Here is an 18,821-nt window from a genome sequence, read left to right as displayed (position 1 = left end):
TAAATTAACCTATTTTTTTAGGCTTATTTAGCAATTAGCAAAAACGCTGCCTAACCCTACGAGTTAGATCAAATTAATGTACTACAGTATTGTACACCATAAAAAGGTCTACAAAAAAGTCCGCAATGGTATATGTTTATATTTTAGGGATAACCCACATTAACCATTTTTATTGTTTACTTTTTACGTGAGAAAATGGCTTATTTACGAAGCTATTTTAAGCAATACGGCGTTAATCCTTATCGAATTAAGTACCTTAAATACAGTGTGCAATTAATATAGATCAATATGGTTCTTTACAGCATGTAAATTAAACAAATATTTTCGGAGATATTACAAATTTAAAATTTGCGTTTAAAAATGTGTAATGTAATAAAAATTGTATGAATTTAGATATTCCAAAGATAGCAGGAAATCTTCATAGTAAGTATAGGGGAAGAGGAATTGTTTTACTCCAAATTTAATGCGTGCAGGCCAAGGGCAGTAATGAATGAACCAAAAATACTGGATCGATTTTAATCATGTTTTCATTGAGTGACATAGGCATATATATTTTATGCCCGTGCAAAGTCGGAGCGGGCCGCTATGTTTTTATATACAACGTTCATATTTTTTCTGTAGTGTATTTAATTTAGTATCAGCATTGCACCCGTGCGAAGCCGGGGCGGGTCGCTAGTAATTGTATAAAGTTGATAATAATGCAATAAATTCCTTGCTTTGTTTTTTTTTGTTAAAATAGTTTATATAAAATGAAATTAAATAAATTTATTTATGCCTATCGTCACTACTTTCAAGTCTGCAGTTGAATATATTCGTGATATCAATGAATTGGTATTGTATGGTTTTTAGTAGATAATGGAACTCTTATGGAATTGATAGAAGGGAGAGAAGGTATTCCAAACACACAATCCATGACACGTTATAGAATATTGAAGAAAATGAACTATAAAATACTGCCAGCATAACACTTTACAAATTAATAAGTTCACGCTCGTACGTAAAAAGTACTCAATGATAGCACAACCACCAGTTAGGACTACAAAATAGTTTGCTAACTGAAACAAGAATTATGGTATTAGTGATTCTATAGTGGGCATTATATACACAATTTTTTTTTTATGAATGTCTGAGAACTTCAACAATCTGCCCGTTGGCAATAAGTATTATTATATGATTTTCGTTATACAATATAACTAACCTGACATGTAGAAGATCGCTTCAGTAAGTGATCTGCTGTACAAACTTATAATCTAAATCTTATTGTATATACTATTCTAACTTATTCTAAATACTATTCTAACTTATTCTAGAAATAATTATATCTCACTCTATATGCTCATTAATCAGTTCGTATGGTTGTTTGCGTTTGAGCCTACGTACTTCACTGTCATCGCGCACATTTAACTGTTTAGCCAGTGCATTGGGATGCACTAACAGTCTTTCAGAGTACTTCGCAGTAACACTTGGAATCACACTCGTTATGGGTTCTAAGGTGATATCGCGCTGAATTTGGTCTAGTTTAAGCTCAAGCTATTTGTGTTTTGTCACATGTCATATGTCATATGTTTTTTCCATGTCAAACGTGGATCAAAATACATTCCCAGATATTTAACATTGTCTGCTTGCTGGAGTTTATAATTCTTCATTTTTACTGAGGGACAAATTCTTTTACAAAAGGTGAACGGTATGGTAGATTTTGTCTCATTTGCTTTGGTACGCCACGTTTTTAACTACAATGAGGAGATTGAGGTCGGTAGGTCAGCCGTATACAACAGATATGACATTAGGCCAAGAACACTGACCTGCGGAACACCCGAATATATTGGATATAAGTCAGTGTATTTGTCACCCTGTTTCACAATAAAATGTCTGTTTGTGAGGTATGATTTCAGTAGTTGAAAGCGCGTATGGGGCAAAAGTTTTTTAATATAATATGCAGTCCAGTGTGCCACACCTTGTCGAAGGCTTGAGATATATCGAGAAATGCAGCCGAGCAATATTTTATCATTTGGGTTTTTATTAATTTATATACACAAAATTAAGCAGTAAACAAAATAAATGCAATCTAACCTCAAATTTGATCGGCAGTATTATTTACCTTGATATTACGTTTAGGAGAAATGATTAACATTATAAATATGGTGTAAATAATAAATACCTGATAAAATAAAAATGTCTACATATAAATAAGTTATCGATGTTGAACCTATATTTGCTGCTTCTTGTCTGGAAAGATTTAACCTCATATCTCTAAATTTTTCGGCCTTTGAACGAAAATAAACAACTTGTTTTTTTCCCACCGATATATTGTTATACTACTTTATAGGAACCATACATCATAATTATTAAAATAATATATCAATAAAACTTATAACCACAGAAATGTCATAGCCACTGTCCAGTAGATACATCGAAACATTTACATCATCCATATATTCAGACATTTTTGACACGGATTTACAATGACTATTTTACGGTCAGTTTTTGTTTTATTTTATTTTTTTTTGTAGACATAACCCTTATCCCTGATGAAATAAATACGTAAAAACAATATTATCCATTCCCAATGATTTAGATAATACTCGAAATGTTTGACACAAGACACAATTCTTCATCACCGAATTCTATTTACTGTCTCAGTCGTTTTTTTCCGTGTAAGTCAAAATCACGACATTTTCATTTAACGTAATTTTCATTTTCCAGTTAAACAAGGCACACTTTCATAATTTTCCAAGATTTCTTTTTACTGTACACATACGAAACGCCAATATATATTTTTTATAATACACTATCTCGACAACTTTATTGTTTTATTATTAATCTTGAATAAAGAATTTATTTAATCCCATCACTCATATTTGCATGAGCGTCACTGAAATCACGCACGTATTTTGGCTGTGTTTAATTCTGTTCATGTTACGTATTGTTGTTTACGTTTCTCCTTTTTCGGGACATATAATTCCATACGTTTTAATTTTTATGTAGTGTTAGAATTTATAGAAACAGTATGTTTTCTTTTGCATTTTAATATCTTCTGACAGACATTTTATTGTCAAACAGGTTGACGAATACACTCATCTACACCCAATATATTCGGATGTCCCGCAGGGCAGTGTTCTTGGTCCATTGTTATATCTATTGCATACAGCTGATCTACCGACCTCAAGAAATACTACTGTTGCAACATATGCTGACGATACAGCGTTTTTGTCATCAAACGAGGATCCAATATCAGCCACAAGAAACTTCCAACTTACTCATCTTACCAACGTCGAAATGTGGTTGAAAACGTGATGTATCAAAGCAAATGAGACAAAATCTACCTATGTAACATTCACCCTTTGTAGAAGAACATGTCCCTCGGTAAAATTGAATAATCATGAACTTCCGCAAGCATACAACGTTAAATATGTGGGAATGCATTTCGATCGATGTTTGACATGGAAAAAACATATAGTGACAAAAGGCAAAGAGCTTGGGGTTAAACTAAACCAAATGTACTGGCTGATAGGCCGTAAATCTAAATTATCATTAGGTAACAAGGTTTTGCTCTATAAGTCAATGATTAGGCCCATTTGGACCTATGACATTGAACATTGAACTGTGGCACATCTAAAATAGATATCCTCCAGAGGTTCCAGAATAAAGTTTTGCGGGTTATCGTCGATGCCCCATATTACATGTCCAATAAACTGATTCTGGGCGATATGCTCGTAGAACCCATAACGAGTGTGATTCGGAGTGTTAATACGAAGTACTCTGAAAGACTATTAATGCATACCAATACACTCGCCAAACAGTTAAGTGTGTGTGCGATCAGAGTGTAGTGCATAGGCTCAAACTCAAACTACCATACGATCTAATTAATAGACACATAGAATGAGATTTTTATCATTTCTAGAATAATCTAAAATAGTTTTTAGTAGTTAGAATAGTATCTAGAATAAGATTTAGGTTATAAGTTTTACAGCAGATTACTGACTGAACTGATCTTCTACATGTCAGGATGGTTATATTATATAACTGAAATCATACTATTGCCCACGTTTAGATTGTTGACGTTCTAGGAGATTAATTAAAAAAATATTTTAATATCTTGTGATAAGCCAAATAAATACCAGCAAAAATTACTACTATTTCGATAAAGATTAATAAAAGTTAATATAACATTATTCTATCCTTGTAATATTATACTATATATATATATATATATATATATATATATATATATATATATATATATATATATATATATATATATATATATATATATATATATTGTCAAATTATTATTTTCTTTTCTTTAAATATTTCTCAATTGTGATAGAATTATTTTGTATAATTTTATGTAAGTTCATATTTGTTTTTAGAGAGATAATTAATCCTTAGTATGACTTCCGAGCTGACCTAAGCTATATTCCTATCAATTTATTGTCCATTGTCCCAAGTCCCATTGTAGTAGAACGCAGGAAAGGTTATTCTAAAAATTAGATTACATTATTTTTGTTATATAGAAAGCCTATAAAATAATACGTTGCTTTGATAACTCTTAATGACTTATTGGATTTAATATGGTATGTTTCTTGATATTAGTATCTAATTAACGTCTTCTCTATATTATGGTTATTTTTCAAAACATTTATTCAAAATATGCATTTTTGAATTCAGCAGGTAACGGCTGTCCAATGTTAAAAGTAGTTTAACATTTCCATCGCAAAATAACAAGAAGGCTTTGGACACTGGATCAAATTGGCGAACAAATTGTTGAAAGCATCAGTATTTATTGATTAAAACTTGGTAAAACTAGATGTTTGATGAAAATACTGTATTTTCTGATTTTTTGATTGTTTCTAAAGTTTCCTTGATGACTGATAAAAACTAACAAGAATGTCCTCTGATTGGTTCGGATAATTCGTATCTTGCTTATAAAACATAGTTTTTAATTTTATGAAGTTTGGTACCTGTTGGTTCTTGGAAAGGCTAAATACCTGGCGTATTTAGCAAGATCGTACCTTGAATTTATGATGTTGCTAACAATTGGGCGAAGAAGATGGGAAGGTTTATGGATTTGTCCATAAACATGGGATACGGTTTGTGTGGAAGTCCGTAGAGCCGGAATAGATTTTTATAATTTATTGTTCCAGAGCCACTGCACAACGCTATTCTGAGAGAAAATATTGAAAGAAATAATTAAACTTTAGTTTCTAAAAAATGTTTTAAGAACATTCAGATAATTCACCCTTTACTGGGCTGTAACTACGATTGAAATCAGAAAATTATCTATCAACGATAAAATGATAGCCGTTGGTTTAATTGGAAGCCGAGTTAATTAATTCCGGTCAAAGAAATAGCAACCCAAAATTGTTAAGTAAATGACAAAACATGGGATTTGCGATGTAAATATTAATTTTTTTTGTTAATTATATCTTGCATTAGATATGCTTAATACAATCTAAATTTACAAATTAATTTATTTCTATTGTTCTATTGCACTGGCATTAATACACCTATACTAACTAATAAACTAAACTAATTAAGCTAAAGTTAAGAATATACTTATACACAAAACAAGTCCGTGACCTTCTGATTTTCTGCGTGTTGTCCAGTAGCTGTATTGCTTCCACGTTGCTGTGATTTAGTGACCTTATTTCATGTTTTAACGCGAAATCTTAGATCGCTTCGTATATCCATTTGATTTCGAACTCATCGTATAGCTTTTTTGGTTACGTAACGATAAGCATTGATAATTAATCGTGGAATTTTGTTTTGGGTGTGTTGGATTGCTAGTTGGTTTGATGTTGTAGCGCAACCCCATATTTGTACAACATAATGTAAATATGTCGGAGAAGAAAAAGAACGATAGAAATCTGAATTGATAGAAAGCTAGAAGCATTAGCTACGAACAATCCCGAAATATAAAAGGCAACTCCCCTATTAAGTACGAACGCAATATTATACTCATTTATTTTGTTACATATAACGTTATGAATAATAATAAAATTCAGTTTTATGTGTATCACTGTATATTCGTCATGTGGACGGTTTCAAAATACATCCTTGCTATTCAAAAAGATTTATGTTAATTACTAACATTTAACGGGCGAGTTTTCGTTATCACGACGCTTCGAGTTGTAAATTAACGATGATCTTATGATATATTGGTAGAGACGTGCACCTGTTTCACGTAGTTCTTGACGCGTTCAACGAATGATGGAAATCTGGCAAGTGGAAAAGGTTGCCGATGACGCAAATCCCTTCGGCATGAAACGTTCCGCCGGCCACTTTGTTGTCGGTGGTGGTTCGGCGATCACGACATGTGCCCGATCGAATTTTTAAAAGCCGATTTTTTGTCGACGGTAGGTTTTAACTGTACTGCAACTTTTATGGCTGGCTTTCGTGACGCCAAATTTATGAATATTAAAATTTTGACATTCAATCGTGATTAGCTCCGGTAATTTATCGAGGTCCGATGGCGGTAACGGTCACGGCGGAATCAACATGACACTGGCCGCGCACATTTCGATTCAATATTCGAACATTTTCGAACGATAAATAAGCAAATTTTCATATTGGGCAAGGAGTGGGTGTTTGTGATGTCCGGCATTGCAGTTTACGACCAATTACGCCACTAAAAGGCACAGTCTAGATTTATTTTAATTTTTTTTCAACTAGTGATCGTCCTGTGGTCGAAATTTTACCACAATTTATTATTATTATTTATTATTATTATGTTATTATTATTATTATTATGTTATTATTATTATTGTTATGTTATTATTATTATTATTATGTTATTATTATTATTATTATGTTAATCATATTTCTCTAACAACAGAGTAAAGGGAATAATTTAAAAATTATATGCTATTAAAACTTGTTTTAACAGTATTTTCAATATAAGATCAGAAATGTATTTGATATAAAACATTAATTAAAATGATAAACATATTAAAGTAACTGTCTCAAGAACTTTTTTATGCAAATTATGTAGTTAGTTTCATTTTTACTCCTGCATATTTTTATTACTTACTTTACTTTGGTTTTCTTATTTATTATATAGTCCTTATATTTCATCCATATTTCTCACCAAAAATATATATTACAAAAACACTAAATACGACAGGCTAAAAGAATAATTTATTTTTAATAACGTTGTTCTTTGTTAATTTATTTCACACGTTGCAATTGCCAGATCCAATTGCAGCAAAAATTTACCTGCAATATACGGTTAGTGTTTTGTTGGGATATGGATTTACTAATGAAACCTGAAAATAATGAGAAGTCAATACCATTAAAATTTACATAAATAACTTTTAGAATTATCTCTAGTACAATGATATATACTGTCTTAACCATGTCTGGACTTCAAATTAGATCAAAAGGTGATTTCGAAAATCTAAATATCTTGTAAGCAAAGAAAATAGATGATTTTTGTTATTTTCCAATTTTTTTAATCAATGTTGGGATGAAATGTTCATATTTTCGGGTTTTTCTTTCACAACTGTATGCACAAAAATGTAAAATATAACTTTACGTGTCCATACTATTCTTAATCGTTTTTTATACAAACTTGCCGTAACTCTTTAACAAAAATGTAATATGTTACAGCATGTCTAAACCCAGATTGTATAAATTACTTGAGGTATTGGAGTTGCACGAGTCTCGAAAGAAATAATAGCCGAATACTATTACCTTGTAATGAATAATATCATTGTGAATGAATTCCGTGGATCTGTAAAAGGAAATGGAATAATGACCCCAAATATTTTATCGTATTTTAATAATATGTTAATTGCTATTTTTAAATAGCATACTATAATAAATATAGATAATACAATAGAACTTAAAGAAAAAATAAAACCTAAAGATGTACAATATCCGTAAAAACTAAACGTATATCTAATCATAGAAAAAACTAATCCATGACATAACTAAGAATGATCGCACAATAACTACCAAATCCTTTTTAAATAAAATACAACAATCAAGGATTGAACACAAATCGAGAGATTTAGATCCAAAGGAAATATTACCTATTATTGCCATAAAACAGTGAAAAATATTTTACTATTTATCATTCGCAATTTTATTCTTTTCTCTATTACATTAATGATCTTGAAAATACCGTATTTTATGTATGTTATTTACAAGCAAACTACCAAAAAAATCATAAATAAGACGAACCTTAGAATAAGCGTATTGAAATTTAATAAATATTGCGCTAAAAATATACTTATTTTACAATCATAAATTAATTTTTTATTTCCGTCTTCGAATATTTCAATTTCACTTATGCGAACTTATTAACAAACCTATATAGTATAGTCTTGTATATCTGTTAATCATCATTATAACAGAAATAAATTTGCAACAATTGGCTTCCAGATTTTAGATACGTTAACTGTCTCTCCAAAGCGATATATTCATGTTTATGGCCATGAATGTCTTACTATGAATATGGTGGTATCAACAAGTTCTAGTATATCACAAGCTGTTAAAAATGAATGAAACTAATTGTGTAGATGCCTACCAATGTCGCTTGATCAAACTTAACGATCCATTGTTGCAAAAAAAGATAATCAATACCGAGTAATAGATGCGAAGTCATCCTCTTGCATGACACATGTTGTAAGAGTTGTGTGACGGACCACCTGGTGATCTGGGCACCTTTAAAAAGTAACGTGTATAGTTGAAGGTGTAAATATTTCTTGAATTTAATAGGGAACTTGCCTTCCTTAGAACATCCGATGAAGATTTAATCCAGCTCGAGAAAATCAACGTCTTCCGCCCATAAGACTATTTAGAAAAAAAAAGGTTGAAATCAAATCATTTCTGGTACACTCTACTTCCAGTTAGTTTTTTAATTAGTCCACAATGTCAATGACCACTGAGGATCCTAAACAGCTGATCGCTTAACTATAACGGTTCGTATACCTGCTGAAATAGAACAACCTGAATGGGGGAATGTCAGTCATAGAGGTCTCGTTCTGAAGAGCAATCTGTAACGATTGCGAAACTTCGGCTACCAGTCCAATCAGTAATCCACCAATCCGGAAGCCGATATTTCAGCGACCGCCTAAGCCTCAAGTCTAATATATTATTTTGTCTGTATTAAATAATTCGTTAATTGGGATTCACGAAAAGAACCACTTTTGTTACGAAAATATAAAACTTATATTTATGACAATTCCAAGAAATATCATACACGGTTCATAGCATGGGCAACATAATTGATAACACTTAATATATTTCTGATTTTTATTTATTGGATATTTGTTTCTTTTTTTTATATATATGTTTTAAAGTCTCCTTTTACCAACTATGGGTTTATCTGGACTGGGCCTACAGTTTAACGTGGGCTCCGAACCACCGTCCTCAGCATTAAGCCTTCCGACCAACTTTAGAAATCATCCCAGGAGACATCCGGTCTTACCCAGCCTGGTTACTGGCGTGACTAGGATGGATCATTTTCCTTGTCGAATTTTACACTCTTGCCTACAACATTCACAAATTTTAAACAATTGCAAACATAAATTTATGACCATGCCTCAGCAGGATTCGAACCCGCGGCTATCGCAACAGTAGGAGGACTGTCCCATCGCCTTTTCCACTGCGCCACCAAGCCGGCGATATTTGTTTCTGGTTTTGAATGCTATATAAAATGAAGAAATATATTTTTTAAATATTATATAAAATAAAGCAATAATATTATCATATAATCAAATTATTACAGAATAATTTTGTTAAGGATTTTTAGGAAGATTGGTTTATCTTTTGAGACTATACAAAAATCAACTTATTTTAGTATTTTTATGTTACATGAAACACTGCTCAAACTTTCCAAGTGCTGTCGCTCTAAATAACGTAGCAACAAGACAAGGCAAATATGACGAGAGTAGTATAGATAAGTAGTAGTTTCCATTAGTAAACTTGAATACGATTAAAATTCACTATTTTTAACCTTTAAAACTACTCACGCTTAAGTTGACCTTATATTGTTGTACAAGTCATCGATACTCATCTGTTATAGATTTCTTTCTACAGAAAGTTCCCATAAATGAATTCCAATATGATTTTTTACATCAAACAAATTTAATATGTTAATGACGTTTTTGTACCGCCTATTTGTAGACGTGATACATTTACTAAATATTTTTTATTTAAAATTAAATTCTTGAATTTGGTTTCATTCATTTTTATTTTAATTTTGAAATATAATAAGATTGATCATTATACATTCTTTTTTCTGTTTTTTTAATATATAAAATATATTGATTGATGATTTTGTAAAAGTTAACTACACTTATTCACTTGGACATATTACTATTTTCTCATATTTAGTTGTAAATATATTTTTTAATGTAATGCATAATGGTCATTTATTTTTTACAATTTCCTTAACATGCTACAGTCTTTTATATTATATTACAACTTTGATTATTCAATAGGATAACATTTTTTGACTGCTCTTATCACATACAATTTTCTTTATTAATCTCTTAGAACGTCAACAATCTGCCCGTGGGCAATAAGTATTATTGTATGATTTCCGTGATATAATATAACTATCCTAACATGTAGAAGATCACTTCAGTAAGTGATCTGCTGTACAACTTATAATCTAAATCTTATTCTGGATACTAACTTGTTCTAAAGACTATTCTGATGTGTTCTATGTGTCTATTAAACAGTCCGTATGGTAGTTTGCGTTTGAGCCTACGCACTTCACTGTCATCGCGCACATTTAACTGTTGACTGTAACGAGTGCATTGGGATGCACTAATAGTCTTTCACAGTACTTCGCACTAGCGCTTCGAATCACACTCGTTATGGGTTTTAAGGTGATATCGTGTTGAATCAGTTTGCTGGACACGTAATATGGGGGATACTAAATATAACATATATTATTGCGTCTTTTTAGTTAACCGTTATACTATTATTTTATTGTTAATCACCTCTACACCTGCCAAAATATATACGTTATATATATACGTTAAAAAACTTATATTTTTATTATATTTTCTGTTCATGGGTCATTACATCTATATTTTTGAACCAAGTCATTCACCAATTTCAAGTAAGTGACGTTCTTGCCATCGCTTCGTGTCTTGTGAAAGCTGGACGATATCAGTTACATGACGATATCTATCTTGAACTGATTAAGATAGGCTTCATTTAGTTTCAAGGCTTCTTTCCAAATCCCTTTCTAGTTACTATCGACCTTGTCATCATTGATTTTGCATTTTGTCAGCCAGCAATTGCTTTGTCATGCTCTATTAGTTTTATATAGGCTTAGTCGACAACTTATAACTGTGCGTTAGAAATGAGGTTTTTTCATAGTCTGTAAAACGTTTTATCACCAAACTATTTTTAAAGAAAAATCATAAATTGATATTATCTAATCTAATGTGGATTATATAAAATAAGGATAATACGGAGTATTTGATGTATTCTTAAATGACATGAAGATTATGTTTGTATGTATATATAATCTATGAGAGCCCAATTTGAACGCTTTCGTTTATCAAGTTTGATTAGCGTACGTATGATGTTTCTCCTTCTACACCATTACGAATTAACGAGGTAACGGCAAGCTTAGGTATATGAGAAAAGTTCGAACAATGTTTCACTACTGAAATTAAATAAACTTATTATATGCTGGAAGAAATATATTATTTGGAAAATCTTCAAATGTATCGCGCTGTTTTCAACACAGCAACAATCGTTCTTTAATATGAACCATTTATCCGGTTTAATTACAACGGCTTCAAGTTTTTTTAATTAAATCGCACTATTTTAAAACTAGGGTTACTAAAACTCGCTATTCAAACATGTTCCGACTACACTCTTGTCATTCCGTTTCCGTCTCTGGTTAAATATAGTCGTTATCGACCCGATATTTTAAATAATTCACACATTCTCAGCCTGACCTAATAGTAAACTATTTTGTATTTGATCTACAACAGGCTTTTCGTTCGTTGTTTCCGTGTTTCTATTGATTTATTTCTCACCCAGGCTTTTTTTTTCTAAATATGTTTTAAATTTGTTTTAATATTAAGTGCAATGTTTTGATTGTTTCGAAATATGTGAAAATTCGGAGAACAATCGCGGCAAAGTATTATCTAAAAGTTTTTTTAAATTTTCCATTAAAAAATGTAAATAGATTTTCAGGAATTGTTAGTAAACTTATATATTATTCATTGTCGGACCCTATGTTTAAAGACAGATATATTATTATTTATCATTTTATTCAATTATTATTTATTATTCCGTCTCATTATTATTTATATATATATATATATAGTCTGTCTATTCAAAGTTTATTTGTATATATACCATCAAGATGTTTATTATATTACCTGCCGTAATTTGTAAATTTGTTTTAGAATCCGATAATATTTTCCTTCTCATTTTATTCTAGTTAAAAAGAGACACAATGCTGTCTGATTAGTTCCAACACGTTAAACGAATGAGCCTGTCAAATTCTTCCGGTCGTATGCAAAACTTTTGAAAGCAATAGTGATAAGAGGATAGATAACTCTGACCTATAAACTATTGTGGCACTACAATTAACTATAATTTTTAGATGTACTATAATGTTAAAATAAATTATATTTTATAACATTTTGAAGAAAGACCATCAACAGCGACTATTACATAGCGTTATTGGACCGTTTGAGGGACGAAATCGCCGAAAACGGCCGCATTTGAAGAAAAAGAAAATGCTGCTTCATTAAGATAATGCACCGTGTCACAAGTCAGTGAAAACGATGGCAAAAATCCATGAATTGGGCTTCCAATTGCTTCCTCATCCACCGTATTCTCCAGATCTGGCCCCCAGAGACTATTTCCTGTTCTCAGATCTCAAAAGAAAAGGAGAAGAGATCTCTCTCGCTGGGAAGAAATTTTCGTCCAATGAAGAGGTCATCGCCGAAACTGAGACCTTTTTTGAAGCAAAAGATAAATCGTACTACAAAAATGGCGTCGAAAAGTTGGAGGGTCGCTATAATCAGTGTATCACTCTTGAAGGGAATTATGTTGAATAAAAAAACTAATTTTGCCAAAAAAATGTGTTTTACTAGGTCGGGGACTTTTCAATTGACCTGTTATTTCAATTGAACAGAGCATACCACGTATTGAAATGCATACTCATGTTTAGTGGGTGAAGTGAAGAATCATTCGCTTATTTGATTCATACAAGTGTACACTCCCAACAATAGGCTAGATGACTGTAATGAAAAATCACAGAAATTTGATTTTTAATATTATTAAGATTACTGGTTAAGAGTGGGATTACTAAGATCTTACCAGAAATAAAAACACAAAATTTCAAAATTCCTCATGTTAAGTCAAACAGCAGTTAGAAGCTCTAAGAGACATTGTTCTCGTTTCCTAACCATCATTTCTGCAACGATTGAACCCTTTAGTGCTCTTCGACTTCATTTGAATTATCTATCTTATATATCACAGTTAAAAAACGGTTTTGTGCTACCAACGGGAAGAAAATATAAACGAAATAATGAATACTTAGCAAGAAAATTAATAACATATATACAGGTAATAACCCTAAAGAGTACCCAGTAATAGTACAATAGCCATTTGGGAACTGAGAATAGTATTATTGAAATCAATATGGCACATATATTTAAGACAAATCGTGGAAATCGATGAAAAACCTGCTTAAAAATATTATGTTAATAATTTGCATATTTATTTTACATAGTTGATAGTAATTACAACACAGAAAAGGTTAAAATCATATATATTTGATTTTCGTAAACTTTTAGCAGATCTATGGACGAAAAATTATACCCGGTATTTGTAACATTACAAACATATAATCACGTGAAACAACGATACCTCATCAAGTACTTTCCAAAATATGTATTTAGACATGCTGTTACATATAAAGCTCTCAAGCTTTAGCTCTTTAAAAATTCATAAAATTCTTAAACTAGATCTCTGTTTAGTTTCATTTACTTTACTTGTTCATACATCATCTACCAGGCTGCAAACATTTGATAAAACTGCAATGTTCAATCAAATATGTTATCGGTTGATCTTAACCTACTGAAATATAGCCCATCAAATTATTTGATGCACAAGAAACGAGATATTTGAATGGATATTTGTTAAAGGCTTGAATTTAAATAATACTTTTCTTTGTAATGTAATTTTAAGAATATATAATCGTTCAGTAGTGACCAGTACTTCAGTAAGTTCAGTTAAAAGCCGTTTTTTTCTGTTTACTTCATGCATACTTGTACGACCGAACCCAATCACATTGTATTAAATTCATTTTTCCTATATTTCCATATTATTTGGTAACTAAAAACGCAACAAAATTATTAGGGATTCATATACACAATAAACAAAGCAAATGACACCTAACCTCAAATGTAATCAAATATGTTATTTACCTCGACAAGATTTCTTCTGCCTTGGATCAAAAATACACAAGTTTTTCGGAATTTTTATCGATGTATATTAACACTAGGGACTCGCACATTATCGATATACATTAGAATGTCTAGTTATTACACGATATTATTAAAATAATGTATGTCTGTACCCATACGAACTGTTCAGTGCGACCAACACAACTACGTCACGCTCATATTTGGAGCGTTTTAACGCCCATTTAAAATTACACTATTTTATTGGTATAACTTTTAATCCAGGTAACCTTCAAGTTCTCATCATCCATTCTTTTTTTTTTTTGGCTATTCAGACACAACAACTTTGCGCAAATGCTATTTACTCCGTACTTTTTCGATACAAATTCAAACATTTTTAAGGCACTGATAAAGCATGTAAGACAGCATGAAGTTGGTTACAAATGTATACGATCCAATTTAATACATATTAACACCATCTGTTGTATATCCTTTGAAGATAATTTACAGGCCTTTTAATTATATCAATTATTGATCTTATATTGGAAGTGGCGAAATAAAAAATAAACACCGACAAACTTCATATAAAATCGCTCCTAGAGAGGTGCCTGCGTGTGTCATTAGGGAGAGAGCGACTCGAACCGCATAATTAGTACGACAAACGTGAAAAAACAAAGAGCACCGGACCGATAAACCTGAATATGAAGCGGGTCGTAGGGCCCTTTTCGATATAAAACAATTTTCGGGCGAGCAGCACCAGCGCGCTAGCCTACTCGGACGTTCGACGACGAAACGGCACACACACGAGACGGTCCGAGCCGGGTTTTAAAGGCGATGGATCGGGCGACGAGGCGGCGAACGTTCGGTCGCGCTTTAATCGCGCCGGAGGTGGACGTGGACGTTCCGTCGGCGCGGAAGAGAGAGAGAGGGAGCGAATGAGAGGAGTCCCGCCGACCGCCATAGCCACGCGTTCGAAAATTCGGAAATATCTGGCCTTTGGCCCAACTAGAATTACGTATTTCGGTCTTGGGACCCGCTCTTTTTTTGTTTTCCTCCCGTTTTGTCGACGCTTTTTTGTTTTCTTTTATTTACGTCAATGGAGAGAGACTTATTCAATCATGTAACGCGGATTTCGCCGGGATTCGTTTGTCAATTCCGCGAGTTTTCTAACCGGCCGGCTTGGGCTGACAGCTATTTATCGAGCCGGAATTCGTTCAAAATAACTAGGTTCAAATGCGGTAAAATTGTTATTTCTTATATTCCAGTTGTCTTGTTTTTGGATTGAAAGGTGAATTGAGAGAGTTAATAATTGAACTGTGACTACTGACAATAGACAGACTAGAGAGAATAATTTAAACATTATGTGCTAATATTTAAACTAATACAAAATTAATTACAGTAACAAGTGCCTGTATATTAAAACAAATGGAAACTAACCTGTTTTCTAACACCCACTAACCTTCTTTAAATGGCAATTAATTAAATCTAATTTCCATTAAGTTCTTACAATCAACAAAGTATTAATAAGTTTAAATAACTACACCACTAAAAATTATAACAAAAGTGTCAAGCGTAATATTACTGTCAGAACTCTAACAACTTTAAAGCACCAAATATAATTAGATATAAGTTTTATTTACTTTTATTTTATAAACATAAACATCGAACATTAATTGAAATAATACATATTTCTATATTAATTAAAACATCAACGAACACAATTAGGCATTTTATTTTTTACAATATAGATATGATATTAAAATAATGTATCCATACTCATTAAATGAACTAATGAATTGTCATATAGTTACATATTTTATATTTAATTACTGTTGATAATGAATAATTTTTATTTGTCCCATGTGTTCAACTAGGTAAATTATGTGGTTACTTTCATTCTATCAACACACTTTCATTACTTCATTTATGTGTCAATATAATTTTTAGCCTTTATACATATTTTTCACCTAAAATGTATATTGAAAAACAATAAACTAATAAAAACCATGCTATTTGATAAAGGAATAGTTTCTTTATCGACATTTTAAAATAAAATTGCATCGTTCTTTGCGTATTTATTCCACTATTAAACCTTTAAAACAGTAGCTATCAAATTTTTTCTCCGTCATTAAATTTATTTATTTTGAGCTATTATTTTATGTAATATTCTGGAATCTCATCATTGTAAATAACACAATTGTCTTGTTGTTTTTGGTATTTTTCGATTAAGAGTTAAAATTATGACTACTTTACTTTATTCGACACAATACTTAAACATGAAAAATTATCTATAACAGAAAACTAATTATATTAAATTGAACTTACTGTTATTATTAATTTATTACCTTAAAAATGTCTTAACTAAATTCCAATAAAGGAACTTTGAAAAGAACTTTTTGCAGATTTTATTTAAAATATAATTTAAAATATATAATAACTATTTCCCTGGCTTTTGAGTCAACTACAATTTCCTACTACAATTCCGACAAAAAAAAAACGAATGTAATAATGAAAACATTTTTAGCTCTGGTTTTTGTGATAAACAGATTAAGTTATGCTTATTCACTATACAAGTTCGTGTGGTTTGATTCGCTTGATTTTTTGATTTTCTGAGCGTTCTCCAGTAATTGTATCATATCCAGAATTATTATTAAGAACCATTATTGTGGTAAATAGAGGGCAGTACATTAATGCGCTAAATTATTCTTTGTAACTTCTATTATACGATTTAAATTTAAGCCCGCAACGTGATATATCAGCCTCAACACCACCATTCTTTTTAGTGCGATTTCAACAACTGCTGTTTCGTAAGCCCAATAAACCATCGGGTTTTTAATAATTGATTCATTTGGATCTGACGTTGGAAGAAATATTTCTGGATTACTTCAACAGATAATCAGTTTATTGAAGGCGCGACCGAAAGATGGGAGATGATTATGATGATCTGCTGCAATGATTAACAATATTTTGAGTTAAATTCTTTTTTAGAACTTCAGAATTTTTAAAGAAGTTTTTTACTCCCTTGTTTTTGCTTTTTGTTCTGGACGTCCAGTTTTTTATTTAATTACTCGTAACTCTTTTAATGCTTTTGTCCCATTTTAGGAAGTTTTATGGATGGGTAATTAGAAATACCTTAGTTGCTATGTGTGTCGGTTAAAATTGTTTGATAACTATTAAACGTTTTTGATTGCAAGTAATTTTATTTAATATAGTTAATCAATTATATAATATATTTTCAATATACAAATTTTTAAACTTAATACTAACAATTGTTTATAATTTTGAATTACTGATACATTTTTAATAAAGTTCAGCATACAATTGGTATTGCATTATGATCAGTTATTTTATTTTACTTCAATTTAATTTTTTTTAATATATTTTAAAGTCTCCTTTTATCAACTTAGGTTTATCTGGACTGGGTCTAAAGTTTAACGTGGGCTGCGAACCACGGTCCTTAGCATTAAGTCTACTGACTGGCGAGTGACCAACTTTAGAAATCATTCCAGAGGACATCCGGTCTTACTCAGCCTTGTTACTGGCGTGACTGGGATAATTTTCTTTGTCGGATTTTACACTCTTGCCTAGAACATTCACAAATTTTAAACAATTACAAACATAAATTTACGACCATGCCCCAGCGGAGGACCGTCCCATCGCCTTTACCACTGCGCCATCAAGCCTTCAATTTAATTTAATCAGTTATATTGTATAATTTATAAAATATTTGATCTTAATGTTAACACAATCGTTTTTATAGCGCAAACTATTGAGTTTTTCTTATTTGATGAAATATTTTTAGTTAGAAATTAGTTTTTTTGGCTTATTTCTTTAACTTACATAAACATTCGCCTTGGCATACATATATTCTGAACATCCAAAATATGTTGTTGAATCCTAACTGCAATCCTACTTATTTCGACAATGAATATTCAATTCAATATATATATTTCAATATTGAAGGGATATTTGACCGTCAAAAACTACATTTCTCACTATAACAATATGATTCTTCTTACACATTATTAATAACGGTTCATTTTCAATCAGTACTTTCTTCCTTGCACATCAAGTCATTCGAAAATGTACACAGGCATCTGAAATCCCGAATTATAAAAGGCATCCCTCGTAATATACTGTAAAGGCATAACTGTTCAGAAATGTTCGTTTGTCATTATTTTCATTTGTTTTTATTAACTATTATGGTTTATTGCCAGACAGACCGAGCATAACTGTGTCAATACCTTTTTCGACCTGAAAGATTTTTTGCAGCTACTTTCACCGATTACTATTGGTACATTATTTAGATATGAACGCAAATACATTTTGAGAATAGCTTTCTGTCTCCCGGAGCCTGAAGAATTTTTTTATCCCGCTTTCTTATTTTTAATTTTTATTTATAATATTATATTAATTGACTTGTAT

At 31.2% G+C, this 18,821-nt stretch overlaps 2 protein-coding genes across 3 annotated transcripts in view; one reads left to right on the top strand and one right to left on the bottom strand.

Moving 5' to 3' along the window:
- LOC143206488 (uncharacterized) overlaps positions 1-14,556 on the bottom strand; it is a 38,999-nt gene extending 24,443 nt beyond the window's left edge. The window contains exon 1 of the mRNA XM_076419057.1: positions 14,421-14,556. The gene's annotated coding sequence lies outside the window, so the exon portion shown is untranslated. The remainder of the gene's footprint in view (positions 1-14,420) is intronic.
- The window catches only part of wge (BAH domain and coiled-coil containing protein winged eye), a 208,323-nt gene that overhangs the window by 48,420 nt on the left and 141,082 nt on the right, over positions 1-18,821 (top strand). The gene's annotated exons all lie outside the window — the stretch shown is intronic.

This window comes from Rhynchophorus ferrugineus, unplaced genomic scaffold, assembly GCF_030347505.1.
Source record: "Rhynchophorus ferrugineus isolate W39M unplaced genomic scaffold, kcgeb_rfMv2 rfM1, whole genome shotgun sequence".
In the NCBI taxonomy this organism is placed as follows: Eukaryota; Metazoa; Arthropoda; class Insecta; order Coleoptera; family Curculionidae; genus Rhynchophorus; species Rhynchophorus ferrugineus.
Note: the sequence above shows the minus strand (reverse complement) of the source record. Positions and strands in the feature narration are given on the sequence as shown.